The following is a 16,800-nucleotide window of genomic DNA, read 5'->3' on the forward strand; positions in this document are numbered from 1 at the left end:
TTTTCCCAGAGGGAGTTTGGAAAAAATCCCTGTGGGCCATTGTTAGAGGAATATACACATACATGCATATATACACAATCTGTAGCTATCTCTCATGTATATATCTATAAATACATGTATGTGTGGATTTTGTCTTCCATGTGCAAATGGGTCAATTTGTAGCATCAAATGGGGCATCAGCTTTTGAGGTGTTTTGTTTTATTTTTTTCTTATGTCCAGATGACCCATTCATACTTTTTAGTCTCAGCTTTCTTGCATATGCATATATGAGATGACTGGCTGATATTTAGGATGCAGACATTGAACCCAACAAGGCTAACAGCCCAGAATGAGTCTAGAAACCATGGCACTAGCCTGAGCAAATAGTAATGGCAGTCATAATAATGACATCACATTTATCAATTTGCTTTAAACTTTATAGACTAGTTTCTCTGTAATGATTACACAATGCAAATAGTAAGGATTACTATCCCAGTTCATAGATGAGGAAGCTGATGTTCAGATAGGCCCAATGATTTGCCCAAAGTTACCCAGTAAATGTCAGAATTGGGACTTGGGCTTTCTGGCTCCTAATCTAGAATGCATCGTCTATCTCTGGAGGGGGAAAAACATATTTACCTTCATATATTTCTTTTTCAATTTTCAAAGCATTTTCACATAAAAGATCTCATTTTCACAACAACTCTGTGAATGACAGAACAGGTATGATTATACCCATTTTATAAATGAGGAGCCTGTTTTCCCCAGGGTCCCATAACTTGTGCTGGAACTAGGTCTTGAACTCAATCTGATTTTGCATCAGGACTTCTGCTATGCTCACAGCCTCTTTTATAAATAATGATAAAATTTTAACAGCTCCATTGTTTTTGTTGTTGTTACTCCAAATAAGAATAACATTGAATTTCTTTTGAAGAGTGCTTGACCTGGCCAGGATTCAGATGTGCCCCTCTTTTTATTTTGTTCATCTTTACATTTTCTATGGTTCTGTAAATCATTTCCTCTTGACATACTGCTTTAGAAATAGGGAATACAAACCATAAGAAATGGCACTAATTCTATCACACACAGCCATAAATTCACAAGGAATTTGATGAAGGAAGTCAGCGGGTGCCTACTGAGTGCCCTAGTCAAAGAGAAGATTAAAAGAATCTTATTAATCTTTGAGGCTCTTAATCTTTACAAGTGGGACTCCCATTTGTACAAAGTGAGTCAATAATAAATTTGTTGATTGGATGAATCAGAATATTTCCTAGGGAGTAAATTTGGTGAGGCCAACCAACTGTAGTAAGGAGATGCAAAATCTCCTTACTACACAACTCAACTTTGCTATAATCTGCAAATTATTATCCAGAAGAACCCAGCATCCAGAAAGTGAACTTTCAGAAGTCCAAACCAGTATCCCAAAGAGAAGCTTGAAGGTTTAGTTCTATAAACTCCTCTAGTAAGTAAGTTGTTCTTTATCACAACTATATCCTTCTAGCCTTAACCCCAACCTACTGCTTCTTTCATCTCAGTTACCCCAGTAGGCACAAATCCTCCCCCTGCTATCTTCTCATACGTTCATCCCTGTCCAGCTCAGCCCTTCTCAAGGCTAAAAGCACTCCACCAGTCTACCCATTTACTAGTGACATGACTCTTCTCTGATGATATCACTTTCCTCACAACCCTCTCCAGTGTTGGCTGCTTCACCTAATTCTACTTGATTGACAGGGCCAGGATGAGGAGCTGGTATTCATGACAATAACAGCAATTTTATTTTATAAGACACTTTAAAAATTTGCAAAATGTTTTCCTCACAACATGAGACCATTTTTAGAGAAGTAAACTGATGTAGTCTTCAAACCCATTGCTTCTTCCTGATCACCATTCTATCGCCCTCTCTAAAAAAAACCTTAAAACCTTTTCTCTTTGTTATCACTCTCACCTTTAGTCAATTAATCAATAAGGATTTAAGTTCCTGCTCTATGCTGAGTGCTGTGCTAGATGCTGGTGGTATTTAGGCAAAAATAAAATAGTTCTTGACCTCAAGGAGCTTACATTCTATTAAGGGAGTCACCAAATATATCTACAAGTGTAGATACACACAGAAAAAAAATACAAAGTATTTTAGGGGGAAAGGAATTAATAGTTAGGGAGGAAAGCAAGAAAAGATTCATGTAGAAGTGGTTGAGCTGAATTTTGAAGGAGATTCTAATCTGAGGATTCTAAGAGGTAGAAGGAAGGAGGGAGTTTGTTGTGATTATCTACAGATGTGTACAGCATGTGCCCTCCCACCAGTCTAGTTGGCTTCAATATCTGGCTCCTGGCACTTTTCCTCCTATTAATCCTGGTAGTCATTCCTCATAGCCTCAGTATATCTATGTTTGCCATTTCAGTCTCTTGAAAAATAAGCCCTAATCTTCATGAGATTACATTTTAAATATAAGACTAGTAAAGCTACTTCTTAGGACCAAATCATCATTAAGAAATGTTTCAGGGGCAGCTGGGTAGCTCAGTGAATTGAGAGCCAGGCCTAGAGACTAGGTTCAAATCTGCCCTCAGACACTTCCCAACTGTGTGACCCTGGGCAAGTCACTTAATTGCCTACCCCTTACCACTCTTCTGCCTTGGAACCAATACATAGTATTGATTCCAAGATGGAAGGTAAGGGTTTAAAAAAAAACAAAGAAGAAATGTTTCGGTTCCCACATCTCAAACTATGAAATTCTTCCTTCTGATGACCCTTCCCTTCTATCCCTTCAATTGTCCCACTTCTTCATTCCTATCCCTACCCTTTGGGACCTTCCATCTCACTGCCCATCCCTCCCTGTTCTCTTAATCTGTAAACTCCTTTTTGGCAATGCAAAGTACTTGACACACAGGAGGTGCTTAATAAATCTTTGAATTGAACTCATTTGAATTGATTTTCCTTGCTGAGCCTGGACCTCATGGTCAGTTGTTTTAATGATGCCTTTGCTGCCATCATCCCTCCATTGATCTTTTGAGATCAATAGGGTCATAATGTAATTGAAAGAAACATTTTTTTAAAGATAGAAAACCTGGGTTCACATTGTAGCTTTGACATTTTCTAGTCGTGGAACTTTGGAAAAGTCACATATAATTTCTCTGACCTTCACTTCTCCCTATTTTTATAATTTTTATAATATAAATTACATTTACATAACTTTATTAGTAATTTGCTTTATACAATTTTTACAATGTAAATTGCATTTACATAACTTTATTAGTAACATGCTTTATAAACACCAAAGCATCATGGAAAGGTGAACTGTTATTACTCTGCCATAACTTTTATTTTCATTTCTGGAAATTCTCCACTTTAGGTTTGTTCTTTCCTTCCTAGTCTGCTGAGCACTATTAGAGTCCTGAAACTGTGCTGATGAAGTCCATTTCAAATTCATGCTCTTTAACATCTCTTGGACCCTTAGTTCCTTTCTTATGACTTTTTTTTAAACCCTTCCCTTCCATCTTAGAGTCAATACTGAGTATTGGTTCCAAGGCAAAAGAATGGTAAGGGCTGGGCAGTGTGGGTTAAGTGACTTGCCCAGGGTCACACTGCTAGGAAGTGTCTGAGGCTAGATTTGAGCACAGAACCTCCCATTTCTGGGCCTGATTCTCAATCCACTGAGCTACCTAGCTGCCCCTTTTATTACTTTTAAAGTAACCATATTGCTTTCCTTTGAATTCTATCCTATCTTTCTTCTTCATTATCTAAATTAGAGACCTTTTGCCAACCCAGCAGCAAAAAAATGATGACCAGTTAGTTGAAGAATTCTAACATTTGCAGTTATGATAGTGAATTATGTTCTTTTATGGTTATCCTTCAAAGCTGTCTACTAGAGCTTTCCTGAGTGAACAGACTGAATTTGAAAAATGTTATTAGCAAAAGACTATTTGTCAGTATAGTCCTTACCACACCAAAGGCATATATTTTTCTAACATGCTGAAGAAAATTTCTGTGAAGCATATAATTACCTGTCAATAAAGGCCTGCTTCTCAGAAACCATAAGATCATAGATAGAGAGCTGGAAGAGGTCTAGTCCAATCCCCTCATTTTACAGATAAGGAAATTGAGACCTAGGGAGGCTAAATGCTTTCCCCTCAATGTTATACAGGTAGTAAGCATCAGAGAATGGCATTTGATCATAGGCTTTCTGCTTCCACTCACAGAGCTCTTTCCCCTGGGCCATGCTTTTGGTCTCCCTACTACATTTCCCACAATGGTTGATTTAATGGTCTCCACATTCTTCAAAATCACTATTTTCCCTCTGATCCCATTGATTCCTGCATTATGGAGAAAAAGGAAGCCATCTACCATAATCCCTCATCTTGCTATCATGACTGGCTTGTGTTCTTGCTCCTGTATTCCTCTAATTAGTACCTGCAGGTTCTACTTTAGGACTTTGTAAAAAGGGCTATAAGCAGAGATAATAGAAGGATCCTAACCTCAAGTATCTCAGCATTAAAGCGCCCATCCTTTCTGTTCTTGAATCCTGACGCAAGTGATTGGGGAGTTTCTCAGGAATTAAAGACCCACTTGCCATCTCACCAGTGCTTCCAAGGTCTGGAAGCCTTGGATCAGAGCCCATATGGCTGGATCAACTTAGAATCATAAAAATTAATAATTAATACTTAATAATCAACATCTAATAAATAACAATAAATTAATAGGCAATTAATTTATTGATAAACACTCAATAGAAATTAATAATTTCAAATATTATATTTTATGAGATTTATTAATAATCATGAGAAGTAACAAAATAAAAGGTAACAAAATAAAACCACATGCCCATGGCTAATCTACCTGTTCAAATAGCTCACTCCACCAATGTCCCACCCCAGGAAGGAAAGAAAGCTAGCCCCAGAAGACCACCATATTTATCCCTTGTCTACATCAGCACATAACAACAGGAAGTCAGTGGGCTCCTGGGAAATGTAGTTCAAAATACAAGATTTCCAATTATACAAAATCAATGGTTCCAAAGGAGAAGAGCTCTAAGGGCTAGACCATTGGAGTTAAGGACTTGCCCAGGATCATAAAACTAGGAAGTATATGAGGCCAGATTTGAACCCAGGACCTCCCATTTCCAGGGCTGGTTCTCTAGACACTGAACTTGTATAGCTTCCCCTGTATTTCTTCTCAATATCTTTCACTGGACTTCCTGGCCTGGCATCCTGCCTAACCTCCGTCAATTGCCTGCTCTAATACTGAGTGAAAACCAGAATGGAATAATGGAGTTCTTGGATTTTAACTTAAGAGATTGGGTAGCTTCTCAGGAATTGGAGACCCACTTGCCATCCCACCAGTCCTCCCAAGGGCTAGAAGCCTTGAATCAGAGCCCATGTGGCTGGGTTGTCACTACTTGATGTCAGACCTCCTGGCTGGTTGCCTCAGTTTTTCCCTTGTCATCTAATGAGAGTGTATTGTAACTGAAACCAGGTCCTGTATACATACCAGTTAGGGTAGAGAGTAAGGCACTGAGCCTGGAATTTGGAAGTCCTGAGTTCACATTCAGCCTCAGACACTTACTCGGCAGGTCATTTGACCTCAATTTGCCTCAGTTTCTTCAACTATAAAATGAAAATAATAATAGGATCTAACTCTCAGGGTGTTGTAAGGATCAGATTAAAATGCTATTTGCAAAGTGCTTAGCATAATGCCTGGCACATTTATTTTTGTTTTTTAGTTGTGTCAGTCTTGTTTTTCTCTTCATGACTCCAATTAGGATTTTCTTGACAAAGATGGTGGAATGGTTTGCCATCTCCTTCCCATGGCTCATTTTATATATTAGGAAACAGAGACAAACAGGATTAAGTGACTTGCCCACAGTCATACAGCTGGTAAAGTATCTGAGGTCATATTTGAATTTGGGTCTCTATCCACTGCTCCACTTTACCGCCCCACCTGGCACATGATAGATGCTTAATAAATGTTTGTTTCTTCCTTTCTTCCCTATCACAGTACAGAAGGGATCCTGTATCCACAGATGATATGTTCCAAAGCCTACTGTGAGTGGTTGAAACCATGGTTATAAAAGAACACCTGCTGGCCTCATCCACATATGTGTACTCTGTCTTCCTATTCTTGTCACACACATACACACCTTTAAAAGTGAAAGTGGAATCAGAATACACTAGGGGTTGTTCTTCTGGCCTTCCCAGCTCTAGGGCTTTGCAGCTGACCCAAGGTATCTGAAATCAGAAAGTGATAAAGGGACACTACTATACTTTCTCTTTTTATTTTTAAGCCCTTTACTGTCTGTCTTAGAATCAATAGTAAATATTGGTTCCAAGGCAGAAGAACAGCAAAGGATGTAAAAGTTAAAATTAAATCTTAATAATAAAAATATTATATTTTAAGAGATTTATTAATGATCATTAGAAATCAAGGAATAAAGAAGATACAAAATAAAGACCATGTGCCCATGGCTGATCAGCCAATTCAAACACCTGCCTTACCACCACCAAGCTCAGGTCAGGAAGTAAAGAGCAGGACCTTTCATGTCCTTGCCTATATCTCCTGTCTACAGGAAGTATGTAACAACAGGAAGTCAGTGGGCTCCTGGGAAATGTAGTTCTTTTTTTAGGGTAACAAATTTTCAATTATACAAGACTAGACAACTGGGATTAAGGACTTGCTCAGGATCATACAGCTAAAGGTCAGATTTGAACCCAGGACCTGCCATCTTCAGGCCTGGTTCTCTGTCCACTGAAGCACCCAGCTTCCCCTGAACTTCTTTCTTTCATTGGACCTCCTGACCTGCCATCCTGCCTAAGCTACATCAATTGTCTGCTCTAATGCTGTCCTGAAAAACAGTATGGAATAATGGAGTCAACTTTGAAAATAAAACGAGGATTCAACCTGGGCAAGTCATGTAATATCTTAGTGTTCTAGGCAACTTTTTAAGACTACAAGCTGCAGAGAACATGGGTAAAGGGAGTTTCCTTATCTGGAAAAACCCTATAAAATAAAATTACAGGTCCTGGTCCTATTCACATTCCCAATCCACACTTTCCTTCTGTAACCATGTATTCTGGCTTTCTTCTATTTCCCACTTCTGGGAACTCACAATCATCTGTCCTAACTTAGCTAGTATGTGGGCCTTTAGCTGGCCAAAGACAACCTTATGAATGGAATGTAACTAAATTAAAGGAGAAATAGGAAAATATTGCAATATGCAGTGCCAAGGGCAAAGGAGATGTTTAAAAAAAAGAAGGCCACTGGCAAGCCAACAGCATCTAAGTAAAAGCATCAACTGGATGAGGAGGAAGATGAAGGTGAAGATGAGGAAGATGAGGAAGAAGATGACAAAGAATAAATTAATATCCATCTTGTAATTGTTTTTTAATAAGTCACTTGCAGTTTATTTTGCTTGAAAGTATTTCATGTCTTTTTATACAGCTACAGATCAGTACTAAGTAGGAAACTATTGGGTAAAGCAAAATCATAAACAAGCAAGATGACCAAATAATTTTTCATTTTTTTCAGCCATGTCCTTCCTTTACCTGATAACAATTATGCCTTTCCTTTCAGAAGAAATAGCCCTCCTTTCCAAGACTGAACTTTTCACTCATGTCCTTCCTATCTTCTTGGAGACCCTGATTGTCCATCATCCCTTATCTCTCTTGAATCATCTCTCTATTCAGTATGGAGATGGCTTGGGACAGAATGTTAGATATAGATTCAGAATATCTATGTTCAAATGTTTACTACTTGTGTGCCTTGGGCAAGACTTTGATTTCCCCATCTGTAAAATCCAGGGGGGTAGTAGACCAAGACTTGAAATTCTATAACTCTCTTCTCTATTAATTCCTTCTCCTGTTCTTAGCCCATTCCCAGTCCTAGTCTTGATAAATAAAAACAAAAGACCAACTTCTTACTCCAGATATCTCTTCAGACAGTACTTGATAAGAGCAGGGAAAGGATAGCTATAGTCACATGTTTAAAGGGTTATTATCCTATAAAAGGAGCTGTTCTACTTAGTCCCAGAGGGCAGCACTTGGAACAATAGTTAGAAATTACCGAAGACAAAATCAGTCTTAAAGAATTTTCATGCTTGTAGACCTATCCCTGAAGTAGGATAACCTATAGCTAGTAGTGAGTTCTCAGTCACTTGAGGTCTTTAGGCAAAGGCTGGAATGGATGAACATTTGGAGTATTCATGTACAGATATGGGTTGGATTAGATAACCATTGAAATACCTGTCAATTCTGAAATTTGAAGATAATTTCCACATTTACATAATGGCCTCTAAGTTCCCTACCAACTCTATTTCTATGATTCTTTGATCTAGAGTGTTGCTTTAGTGTTCTAGTGGAAGCTGATAGGCTAGGTGGTGCAGATAAATAGCATGCTAAGCCTGGAATCAGGAAAACTCATCTTCCTAAGTTTAAATCTGTCCCTAGACACTTGCTAGCTGTATGACCTTGGGCAATTCACTTAACCCTGATTGCCTGAATTGATTGAAAAACAACTGAACAAACCTCTAGTTGAAAGAACACTGAATTTGAAAATCAGAAGACATGGGATCAAATGTCAGACATTTACCAGATGAATGATTAATATTAGGTAACAAGTCAAAAGCTTCAATTTTCTCAATCATAAAATGGGAATAATATTTTCATTATTGTATAAGAAAATTAGGGGAACATAGAATAATTTCCCTAGAAGATCTATGGGAAGGGAAGAATTTATGACCAAATGAGAGAAAGAGAGCATTGTAAGATATAAAATGAATAATTTTGATTATATTGAGTTTAAAAACTTTTGTACAAACAAAACCCCAATTGGCAAATGGACAAAGGACATGAACAAGCAGTTTTCAGATGAAGAAATCAAAGCTATCAATAATCATATGGGAAAATGCTCTAAATCACTCTTGAAAAATGCAAATTAAACAACTCTGAGACAGCACCTCACACCTATCAGATCAGCCAATATGACAGTAAAGGAAAGTGATTGATGTTGGAGGGGATGTAGCAAAATTGGGACAGTAATACATTGCTACTGAAGTTGTGAACTGATCCATCCATTCTGGAGGTCAATTTGAAACTATGTCCAAAGGGCTAAAAAACTATATGTGCCCTTTGATCCTATAATACCACTACTGGGTCTTTATACCAATCAGATCATAAAAAAGGGTAAGAGACCTAATTGTACAAATACATTTATGGTGGCTCTTCTTGTGGTGGCAAAGAGTTGGAAACTGAGGGGATGCCCATCAATTGGGGAATGACTGAATAAATTGTGCTATATGATGGTGATGGAATACTATTGTGCTATTAGAAACAAAGAACAGAATGATTTCAGAAAAATCTGGAAAGATCTAACATGAACTGATGCAGAGGGAAATAAGTAGAACCAGGAGAATATTGTTCACAGTAACAGCAATATTGTATCATGATCACCTCTGAAGACTTAACTGTTCTCAGCAATACAATGAACTAAGACAATCCCAAAGGACTTACAATAAAGAATTCCATCCACCTGTTGGAGTCAGATGCAGATCAAAGCATTCTATTTTTCACATGAATTTACTTATGTTTTTATTTGGAGGGGTTTGGTTTTATATGAGTATTCTCTTACAATGACCAATATGGAAGTATGTTTTGCATGATAATACATGTGGAACTTAGATCAAATTGCTTACCATCTCTGGAGGGTTAGGGAGGGAATGTAGGGAGGGAGACAATTTGAATCTTATAATTTGTTGAAAATTGCTATTATATATAATTGGGAAAATAAAATATCTTTGAACAAAATTTTTAAGAATATATAATTTTCACTACCTACCCTACAGACTTGTTAGGAGGAAAGTTTTTTGAAAATCTTAGCCCTCTACAAAAAGAAGAGTTTTTGTTTTTGTTGCTATTCAGAAAAAGAAAAATCTTGCCTATGACACCTAACTCTGAGCCATTTATTTCCCTCTTAGAATCTCAATGTCTTCATCTTTAAAATAGGGATAATATCTATCTTCCATACCCACTTAGAATTGTTGTGAGGATCAAATGATAATCTACAGAAAGTACCCTGCAATCTATAAAGTACAGAATGATAATAACAGTATCTATATAGAGCTTACTAGGTACTAGGCATTGGACTTAGTCATTTACAAATATTATTTGATTTAGTTAGGTGTTATTATCCCCATTTTACACTTGAGGAAACTAAGGCAGAAGGAGGTTAAATAATTTGAGGCTAAATTTGAACTCAGATCTTCTTGACTCTATGTCTGTTGCTCTAATTATAATAAATACAGGCTACTATTATTATCATCATTATTATTATTAGCTGGATCATATTTAGGAAACCCAGATCAAGAATATATATTCAAAACCTAAGGCCAGACAAAAAACTATGTCCATTCCCAACTTGAATTTTCCCTTTTCCTCCCTTAGATTTCTATCCTACCTATGTAACAGATTTTGTTCTTAAAGGATCTAGGAAATGGAAAGCCCTTTTTTTTTCTGTCCTGTGATTGACAGACCAGCTGTGACCATTGAACAAAACTAATATATCTTGTGTGCCTGGCTGAACTAACAGAAAAAACAGGTGTTGAGAGAGAGAGGAGAAATGGTGAGACTTTCTTCCTCCAACTGACCTTCTCTCTCCCAACAGCTCATTAGGTCAAAATAAACTAAAATTCACAGTGTCTCCCATACAGAAAAAGTCAAGGGTTAAATAGATCAATTTAGAGGCTTGAGTTATTTTAGAGCCGAGTTAGCAATCTATAGCACTGGAGTCACTTCCCATCATCTGTGCCTCCTTTTTTTTTAACTTCATTTTTCTTTCCTTTCTGTTCCTTCCTTGATTTCTCCCTTGGTCATTTTGTTTGTCTATACCCACTTGCTCAAGCATGCACTCACACATATGCAAGCATACACCCACCACACACTCAAACACAAACTGTCTCCTCTCCCACTTTCTTCCTTTTCTCCCACATTTTGGCACCTATCAGTACTGCTTAGCCTCACATATAGAGGTCACTACTACCTAAGCAGATCCAGCAGTTCTTATAGCCGCCAAAAAAGCCCCTCTTACTTCTGGGGTGAATGGAGAGGGCATTTCTAAGGAAAGGGGGAATGCATTTTACAAAATACTGCTTGGAGGCTCGGACTTCCCATTGGTGACTTCGGCCCTGGAAATGTTGCACTTGAACCCCGTGATCCAAGTTTTAAGCCTGTACTAGTAAATATTTAACAGTAGTTCTCCAGGGAGAAAATGTATGCGCAGCACTCTTATAAGTTTAATCTGCTTTATTAACATTACTTCCATCATTTTCTTAAGTCTCAGTAAGCAACAAAACAATAACTCAAACCATGATTTGTAGCATTTTCTGATTTGCAAGCTGTAAATGCTCACATTGAAGATTTTACAACCTACTTTTAAAGGCCAGTCTGAGCTGGCTCCAGTGTACCCCTGCTTGAGCCTAAAGGAGATTCACAGAACTTTACAGAATCCTAAGGAGCCTCAAAGGCATTTAATCCAAGCCAAGCATGAAAAAGAATACCCATGGCAACTTACCCAACAATATAATCTTTTCCTGAAGCCCTCACAGAAAGGGACATACATGACCTCCTTCCTAAGGAGTCTTAACTTCTAAAGAAACTTCCCCTTGCATCAAGTCTAAATTTGCCTCTTTTGGGAAGAGTTTTTTGCTCCACCCTTCAGGCCTCTATTCAGAGTAGCAACTGAGGTCCTGAAGAAGCATTGAATATTAATGCTGAATCAGTCTACTTGATGAGATTTCAGGTAATGATGCTTATCCTGGGGGAGGCATAATATTCATGGAGTGGAAACTAAGCAGAGCAGTCTGATGGGAAATGAAGTTAACTGGAAAATTCTGAGCTCTCTATAATGGGGGATATTATTCAAGTCTATTTTCTCTTTTTGAGCATTTCCTTGCTCTTTGGCATCTCTAACAGGGACTAGAAAGTGTAGGAGAGGAAATAAAAATCAAATTTGACTATCTGGAGAAAAAATGTAAAGCAAATGATTTACTTGACATTTTTAGATTCCATATATTAGATTATCTGTATCCACATCTGTACATAGTACATCAGATGTGGTCTGGGATTACTATCCTTCTATTCTTATAACCTGTGCTTTCCTTAACACATCCTAAGATCACATTAACTTTTTTTAGGTGCTATGTAAGACTGTTGACCTACTGATCTTGATGTCTATTAAATTAAAAATTGCAATGCTCTTTAGCCAAACTATTATCTAACTACAAACACCTCATTCTGTGCTTAAAAGGTTGATCCAGAAAAGGCAATGGATTTGGAATCAGAGGACATGAGTTTGAATCTTGACTCTTTCAGTTATCTTCATGTGATCATAGACAAGTCATTTCATCTCTGTAGACATGAGTTTCTTCAAAATGTAGTTGGAAATGGATTAGACAGTCTTGAAGGGCCCTCCTAGCTCCAACATCCAATAATTATATTCAGCTCCTGGCCTCTGTTATGATGGTTAATTCAGACTTCCCATTGTTTCAATAGGGAAGTTTATGAGAAAAATCAAAGACAGGCATCTTGTAGCCTGTGTTTCTTCTATAAACTTCATGGCAAGCTTTTGGAGCTTTTGAAACCTTTGTGGAAGCCATGGCTAAAGGAATCCTCTACTTCCATAAAGGGAGCAAGAAAGGGAAAAAGTCTTAATTATTTAAATAGAATGTCTATTTTTTAAGTTAACTCTAGAATTTAGACTGAACTAGAAAAACAAGGTCAGAGTAAATCTAAGTAGCTTGAAAATTATTTTTTTCCAAGCCCCTCAAACCCATTAATAATCCAAATTGGTTATCCTCACTCATTAATAGAAACTTCCAGGTCACTCATCTATTAACTTCGGGGAACCAACAAATAAAGAGCCTAAGGGAGGAGTGGCTGAAGAGACTTCTCAGCATTGTGGAGGCTGTCTCTATGCTGCAACAGCCTGGGACTTAAACAAAGCTTTCTCCACCCTCCATTGGTGGTGATGTCCAAGGAATTTCCTAAGCAGTTTTGTTTTGACAGGTGTAGAATGGAAGATAAATCCAATAACCCAGCAGCATAGAGGCTTTATAGCCCTGTATATAGGTTTGTGACCCATGTTATAGCTGGATTTTGGTTAAAAAAAAAAAAAGAAGACCTTTCACTGGGTTTAAAAGTAACGCTAAATCTCTTTCAAGAGGCTATGGAGTTTATTCATCAAAAGGAGTGACAAGTCGAATCTTCATTAAGCTGCTGATGTGGGCTGGAGTATGAGGGAGGTCAGGGGCTCCCATTATCCATTCAGACTGTGACTGGCATCAGTGGCCCTGTGATGTGTGGGCTCTGCAAAGCCTTTGTCTGATTTCTATGGCTGTAGCCTCAATTAGTAGCTCAGTGTGGTTGTGGAGAGAGACCAAGGGATGCTGGTTTTAATCCTGGCTTTCCTTTTAATTTGATTTTCCTTTTCCTCTCTTCTATCTATGACTGGTCTTATAACTTACTGTGGTGACTTTAAGTCTGTGTGAATAAGGGAGGAAAAGAGAAAAGATGCCTTTTGCCTACTTGTCAGTTCTTTCTAGGTGGGGAGTAAGGGCTTACCATTTTGTAGTTCTGGAATATTTAGTCTTTCCTCCTTTGTCTAGAGAGAATTCAAAAAATTTGTGGGAATTATGTGGGGGGAATATGTCAATTCAGTGAGGTGCATGGAAAATCAGATTTCCTTCCCTTACACCCAAAAAGTTTGGTTGTAAGAGAAAAGATTTTCATTGTATAGCTCTGAGATAAAGGGGACCAGGATTACTTTCCCCTAAGAATGATTGCTGACAACTAATTCCTGCCTAATTTTGCCTTACAATCTTCCTGGTACTATTTCATGGTGTTATCTTTCTTCTTAATATAAACACAGGACCATTGCATTTTCTCAAAGAGGAGGAAAATGGTTTTGTTTATATTACACAGTACTGACCTTAACTGCTGATACTTCTGGATAGAATCATCTTCTGATTATTCTGTGCTACTGAAAATGGAACATATGAAATAACAGAAAAATGTTCCACACTTCCCTACCTAGTATTGCCCTTCCAAATATAAAGACTCATAAACAGTTAAATTTTCTCTCACACCTGGATATATCATTCTCGGGTTCACTTGGTAGAATGGTGAAGAGCAGTGAAGCAGTAGGTCAACAAGGATTTAGGGAACATCTCCTGTGATCCCAGCATTGTGATGCAGATGTAATGGGGGAAAGAGGAAAAGGGGGTAGGGGAAAAAAAGGATAATTCATGATCCTTTGCACTTTGTCTTTGTATCCCTTGCATCTAGCCTATGCTTAGCACACTGTAGCCACGAGATGGCATAGTGATTTGGAATCAGAAGACATGTTCAAATCTTCCTTTAGGTACTTGCTAGCTGAATGATCTTGGGCAAGCCATTTAACCTCTTTCTGCTATGATTTCCTCATCTGTAAAATTGGAATAATAACAATAGCACAAAACTGCTAGAGTTTTGTGAGGATAAAATGAGACCCTCTAGGTAAAGTTCTTTGCAAACCTTAAAGCGCTTTGTAGATGCTAGTTATTATTATTATTATTTATTGATATTATTAATTAGTTAATATTATTAATAAGTGCTTGGTGAATAATTGCAGATAATTACCGTTGGGGGAGTTAGGGGGTTAGTTGGAAAGACTGAACTAACAAAAATGTAACCACAGCTCAGAAAGGGAGTCATTAATAGGTGTCTTGGAATTTGGATAGAAGACCATCTGGATATATCTTGGATCTCCACATGCCTTGATCCTGCCCTCTAAGATCCTGCAGTCCTTACAATCTACCTTGCTTTTATGCCCTGCATTCCCCCAGCACTGTCATTTTAGTTGTTTCTGTAATCCTTCTGAGCCTTACTATCTACTATACTGCAGCCCCCTTTGGATTTTCAGGCCATACCATTTACCCTGTAGCTGAACTATCTTTTATATATTGTCTCCCCCAATTAGACTGTGGGTTCCTCTCGCTTTTTCTATTTTCATTGGTTAATAAAACCATTTTCATTCATTCATATTTTCTACAATATTCTACATATAGTAGACTCTTGATTGGATCATATTCATAGAATAGGGATAGGGGCTAGGAACCGGAACTGCATTTTCATTGGGTAAGGAAACTCTTTTACCAGTGAAGGCTGTCATCTTCACTATGGCTTAGAATCTTAGAGAGCAAAAAATTAATTAATTAATTAAAATTTTAAAAATCTTTTCAAAGAGGACAGTTAGGTACCCCAATGAGTAGAGAGCTAGGTCTGGAGTTGGAAAGACCTGGACTCAAATGTGGCCTAAGACACTTTCTAGTTGTGTGACTCTGGACAAGTCACTTAACCCTGTTTCCCTAGTCCTTCTTCTTCTGTCTTAAAGCTGTTACTAAAACAAAAAGAAAGGGTTTTAAAAAATAAAGCAAAAATAAAAGAATCTTAGAGGGATGAGTAAAAAAATCCTTGAGAGTTTAGTGACTTGCACAGGATCACAAAGCCAATATGTATCTAAGGTAGAACTTAAACTCAGGTCTTCTTGACTTCAAGGTCAGTTCTTTTTGTTCTTATAAGGAACAGAATAGTATATTTAGTGCTCTGTCTTCTCCACTCCCTCCCACATCTTTTGAACCCACAAGCTATATAACACCATTTCCTGTGCTCCTTTTAATATTCTCCTTTTGGGTAGCTTGCCCTGTTGGGGCACATGGAGTGGAAGTATATTATGAGGTAGTAAAGTGTTGCTTTTCTTTCTTTTTTATCTCAGTGGAGGGCATGAAAGCAGCCTTTCCTAACGTTCCTAAAAGAGCATGCTCAACTAAGCAGTATCTGTGCAAACAAGTTCTGTGGCTTTTGCCACCCAATTTTCAGGTTAGTCAGGTTTTACCTGTTGGTACTTGTGCAGTTTACAAACTCTGCCTCAGGCACTAACTGATGAAATAAGATTGAACCAAAACCAATCGAGTTCTCAAAATTATATGCCTTGAGTTCTTCCTCTTCTCTCTCCCTGAAATGGTTTAAGCCAGAAGTGGACTGTTCCATTTCTTTGGGCAAAATTCCTGGTGGAGAAACCATTTGAAGAATGAGGATGATAATGATAATACATATTCAGGTGGCACTCTGAAGTTCAGTGTTCTAATTATATTACATGATGTGTTTTATCAATATAAATACACATATGCATTCTCAATGTTCAGATGGACATGTGGTATTCCTTTGGAAGTTCCTTCTAGTGATGCAAAAAAATAGCCCATCCATGCCTTCCCTCCCTCTAAGACGTATGTCCTTGTCCTGGAAATCCATGTTATGTGCTGAAGGGCCTCTTTGCTTTCTCCTGATAGTATTAGATGCCAGTGTGGAGCACTCCGGCTATCCACTTATAATCCCTTGATGTGCGACCAGGTCATCTTCACTTTTCATGCAATCCATTGGTAATGGCATCTTTTACTTCCATTCTTCTGAATTCTTCGTTAGTTAACAGTCACTAGCACCTTATAATGGTCATTTGTCTTTTTATTGCCCTCTGTGAAGGCTCTTTTGGTAACTCCAAACTTCCCATTAAAGCAAAAAGCCCAGCTTTTAAAAACCACCGTGTTACTATTATTACTACATGGCAGCAGTTAAAATTAAATAACATGTATAGGTGCCTTTATTTAAGAATGTGTGTGTGGGTGTGTGAGAGAGAGAGAGAGAGAGACAGACAGACAGACAGACAGACAGAGACAGAGTCAGAGACAAAGAGACAGAGAGAGAAGAACAAAAAGAAGAATGGGAGAGAGAGAAGAGAGACAGAGAAAAAAG

The 16,800-nt window shown here is 37.9% G+C and overlaps 1 protein-coding gene across 10 annotated transcripts in view; it reads left to right on the forward strand.

Annotated features, from left to right (window-relative positions):
* STON2 (stonin 2) overlaps positions 1 to 16,800 on the forward strand; it is a 206,474-nt gene that overhangs the window by 106,795 nt on the left and 82,879 nt on the right. The gene's annotated exons all lie outside the window — the stretch shown is intronic.

Source organism: Monodelphis domestica, chromosome 1, assembly GCF_027887165.1.
Source record: "Monodelphis domestica isolate mMonDom1 chromosome 1, mMonDom1.pri, whole genome shotgun sequence".
NCBI lineage: Eukaryota > Metazoa > Chordata > Mammalia > Didelphimorphia > Didelphidae > Monodelphis > Monodelphis domestica.